This window comes from Herpailurus yagouaroundi, unplaced genomic scaffold (genome assembly GCF_014898765.1).
Source record: "Herpailurus yagouaroundi ecotype Mexico unplaced genomic scaffold, PumYag 196, whole genome shotgun sequence".
NCBI classification, from domain to species: Eukaryota; Metazoa; Chordata; class Mammalia; order Carnivora; family Felidae; genus Herpailurus; species Herpailurus yagouaroundi.
In genome coordinates, this window is record NW_024412427.1 from 13978386 (window position 1) to 13982994 (window position 4609).

Below are 4609 nucleotides of genomic sequence, written 5' to 3' on the forward strand. Positions count from 1 at the left end.
ACTGATGTGCCGGAAAAGGTTGGTCTTCACTCGGATTTTATTGTCTTGGGTACGGCTGAGTCATGGACAATAAATCAGAGAAGGGCAGAGCACCCCACCACCCATCAGCTTGTGGGTTAGCAACATAAATCGATGATCCAATGTTCAGAGCCCTTCTCGAGACATCATCTGGGAAGGCGGAAGGCATTAATTAGCAGAGGACCTAGAAGTCTGTCACGAGTCTGTGACACTGTGGAGAGAATGGACCCACTTTCCAAGAAGCCTTTCAAGCTCCTCTCCTTGGGCAATGGAGCCTCCTCCCTTATGTTCTCACAGCCTTTCTGCTTCCTTCTTTCTGCCATAATGTTTTTCATGTTGAGTTGGGACTAAGGATTTTTCTAGTTCATCTCCCCTATCAGACTGACATTGTCAAAGGCAACTTTTGACAGTGAGCCCCTGAAGGTAGGGACTGGCTATAATTTCTGTATATCCAGAGGGTCCAATGCACGTTTGTTGAAAACGATGAATTAATGAATGCATGTTGGTATTCACTCATACCCTGATAGATCTTAGAAGTGGCATTTCTCAGCTATTTAAATGCAGCCTCAGAGAATGGAAGATGTTTGCCTCGGGTCATACCGCGGGCAAGAAAAAAAAACAGACTAAGACCCTCCTAACCCAGCCCAACATCCAACTCTTTAACTATGCCTTTACTCCTTATTTCCTACTCCACATCCTTAATATTGGCTCCTTCTGCGACTTTCTTAGACTTCAGCCATCAAAGAGTACAGCAAAAATACCTACCCTCCCCCCCTCGCCAGATTCTCCAACAAAAAGGGGAGACTGCCTGGGCTCCATCAGTAAGTGTGTCTGTGAATCCATTGGGTTTTCTTTTTGGAGTCCTTAGTCTGTGGTATAGTCATTTTACACCTTTTGATGGGCCCAGGGCTCTTCCAGTCTACTCTCTTCTTCTTACAGTTGCAGGTATCAGGGACAGCCTGGTGGATATCAGGAGACCTGTTTTGCCCTTGATATCCAAGTAGTCCCTTCTCCAGGAAAAGCAGTGAGCGTGAAGCCATCCACTGAAGCCTTACTGTCTTTCAGTAGCCATCGTAAGCACTTTCCATACATGGGCCCCTAGAATCCTCACAGGATCCCGACAGGCAAATGTAATTTGCCCAGGGTTACACAGTGCTTAGGACTGAGGTCTGGATTCGGGTCTGGCTTACTTGTTTCAAGAGCACATGTTCTTTCTATTACCCTGGGGGGATTGTGCCTGAATAACGATGGAAGGAGGGATCTATTAACCTGGAAAGCAGTGATGGGTGGATGAGAGGTAGGGTCACTATCTTCTGAAAGACATGTTCTATGCAGGCCTAGAGGGCAGAACCAGAAGTCTTGGCTGGAAACAGCAGCGGGGCAGGTTTTCACTAATTGGACAGACCTCTGATGATTAGAACCACCTGAAACTGGCTGGACTGTCTGGGAGATGGGGTGGTTCCTGGTGTCCAAATGCTACATATGGAGTCTGCCTGACCACTGCTCTCAGGTCCTGCAGGGAGGACTGGTGAACTGGCTGGTGTGAATCTCTGTACTAGACAGAGTTCCGAGAGAAGAAGAAAGCAAATTCTTGCATTCTGATGGGGGTGGGAGACAACAAATATGTGACACTACAGCCTGTAGATAATATGGCAGGTTGTTAAGTTTGTAAGAAGATATGCAAATGACTAAAGTTTGGACTAGGAAATTGATAAAGACCATTCTCTGCAATAGAACTCAAGCTCAGAAAGGTCAACTGACTTTCTTAAGGCCACACAGTTGGTAAGCCATAAAGTCCCAAATGACTCCAAATCCATTGCTCCTTGCAACCAGGGGAAAATGTCTCACCAAACACATACATCTTCTGGCTATAACTGTCTTCGTTTTTTAGTTTAATGTAAATCTTATCTTGAAATTATTATAGATTAAGAAGGAGTTGCAAAGACAGTAGAGAAATCTTGTGTAGCCTTTGCATAGTTTCTCCAAATGTTGTTTTGAATAACTACAGCACAACGTCAAAACAAGGAAACTGACATTGGTGCAATGTTTATGTATATTTCTATGTCATTCTATCACAGGCATTGTTCAGTGTAAGCAATCAATATGCAGAACTATTCAATCACCACAAAGATCTTCCTTGTGCTACCTAGCTCCCAACTTCCCCAACATCCCTAACCCATGGCAACTAACAAGATATTCTCCATTGTTCTAATTTTGTCATTTTGAGAATGTTATATACATGGAATCATACAGTACGCAACCTTGTGAGATCACTGCATCTATCAATAGTTGTTTCTTCTGTCACTGTGTAGTATTCCATGGTACGGATGTACTACAGTTATAGAACATTTGGCTGTTTACAGATTTTGGTTATTACAAACAAAGCTGATATAAATATTTGTGTACAGATTTTTCTGTGGACAAAAGTTTTCATTTCTCTGGATAAATGCCTAGGGGGTGATTGCTAGCTTTTTAAAAAAAAATTGCCAAACTATTTTTCAGAGTGCCTGCACCATTTAACATTCTCGCCAACAATGTATGAGAGATTCAGTCTCTCCTCATCAGCATTTGGTATTGCCATGGTTTTAAATGCTATCTGTTCTAACGGATAATGCGTAGTATCTCCTGCTGGTGTTCATTTGCATTTCCCTAATTGCTACTGATGTTGATCATCTTTTCTTGTACTTAGATGCCATCCTCCTTGGTGAAATCCCTGTTCATTTGCCCATTTTCTAAATGGAATATTTGTGTTTCTTATGAGGAGTATGTCTTTACTTTTTTATTGAAGCATAACTAACATACAGTGTTATGTTAGTCTCAGGTATACAATATAATGATTCAACAATTCTCTACATTACCCAGTGCTCACCATGGTAAGTGAAGTCACCATCCGTCACCAAACAACGTTATTAAGATCTTACTGACTCTATTACCTATGCTGTACTGTTCGTCTCCATGAATTATTTATTCTGTAACTGGAAGTTTGTACCTCTTAGTCTCTCCTTTTTCTATTTCACCCACTTCTCCCCAACTCCCCTCTGGCAACCACAATTTGTTCTCTGTATCAAAGAGACGATTTTGTGTGTCTTTTTCTTTCTTTGTTCATTTGTTTGGTTTCTTTAATTGCACATATCAGTGAAATTGTATGGTACTTGTCTTTCTCCGACTTATTTCACTTAGCATAATACTCTTTAGGTCCATTCACGTAGTTGCAAATGGCAAGATCTCATTCCTTTTTACAACTGAGTACCATTCCATTGTGTATACATACATCACGTCTTTTTTCTCCATTCATCTATTGATGGACACTTGGGTTGCTTCCATATCTTGGCTAATGTAAATAAGGCTGCAGTAAACATAGATGCGCATACATCTTTTCAAATTGGGTTAATATCCAAAATATATTAAGAACTTCTACAACTCAACGCGCGCACACACACACACACACACACACACACACACACAATAATCCAATTAAAAATGGGCAGAAGACCCAAATAGACATTTTTCCAAAGAGGACACACAAATGCCCAACAGACACACGAAAACATGCTCAACATCACTCATCAGTAGGACAATGCAAATCAAAAACCACAAGGAGATATCACCTTACACCTGTGCACAACTAAAATCAAAAGGACAAGAAGCAGCAAGTGTTGGTGAGGATGTGGAGAAAAAGGAATCCTTGTACACCATTAGTGGGAATGCCACTATGATTCAGAAATGCCACTTCTGGGTATTTACTCAAAGATAATGGAATATTTTTAATTATTGAATTTTGAGAGTTGTTTATGTACTCTATTCGAGTTCTTTGTTGGCTATGCAATTGGCAAATAACATCTTTCAGTCTATGATCTCTTTTAATCCTTTCCATTTTTTTTTTATTCATTACCACACCTAGTTACGGTTTTCTTTTTTGACCTCTTTTGTGGTGGCAACATTTAAGATCTAGTCCATTGGCAAATTTGCAGTATATAATACAACAGTGTTAACCATAGTCATGTTGTTGTGCGACAGAGCTTCAGAATTACTCATCTCGCATAATTGAAATTCTGTACCTCCTGAAACCATCTCTCTACTTCCCCCCGCCACACAGTCTGACCACTGAGAGCCCACATGTAAATAAGATGGTGCGGTATTTTTCTTTTTTTCATCTGGCTTATTTCACTTAGCATGAGGTCTTCTGGGTTCATGCACGTTGTCAAAAAATGGCAGGACTTCCTTCCTTTTAAAAGGCTGATTATTGTGCTCGCTTCACCAGCACATGTATTAAAATTGGGACAATACAGAGATTAGCACAGCCCCTGCATGAGGATGACACACAAATTCATGAAGAAAAGTCTGATTATTATTCCACTTATATATACACACTTTCTTTAACCATTCTACTGTCAACATACATTTGGGTTATTTCCACACCTTGGAAATACTATTGTAAATACTGTCTATTGTAAATACTGTGAATAACATGGGAATGCAAATATCTCTTCAACAGAATGATTTCATTTCATCGAGCTCTATATCCCGCAGTGGGATTTCTGGATCGTATGAGAGTGCTATTTTTCATTTTTGGGGGGAGAAACTACCATAC

General features: G+C 40.5%; 1 non-coding gene across 1 annotated transcript; it reads left to right on the forward strand.

Annotated features, from left to right (window-relative positions):
• The first annotated feature begins 4263 nt into the window (after positions 1–4263).
• On the forward strand, positions 4264–4367 carry LOC121012597 (U6 spliceosomal RNA). Its single transcript, XR_005782179.1, has one exon. It is a non-coding gene; the product is annotated as a U6 spliceosomal RNA (small nuclear RNA).
• Positions 4368–4609: the final 242 nt, after the last annotated feature.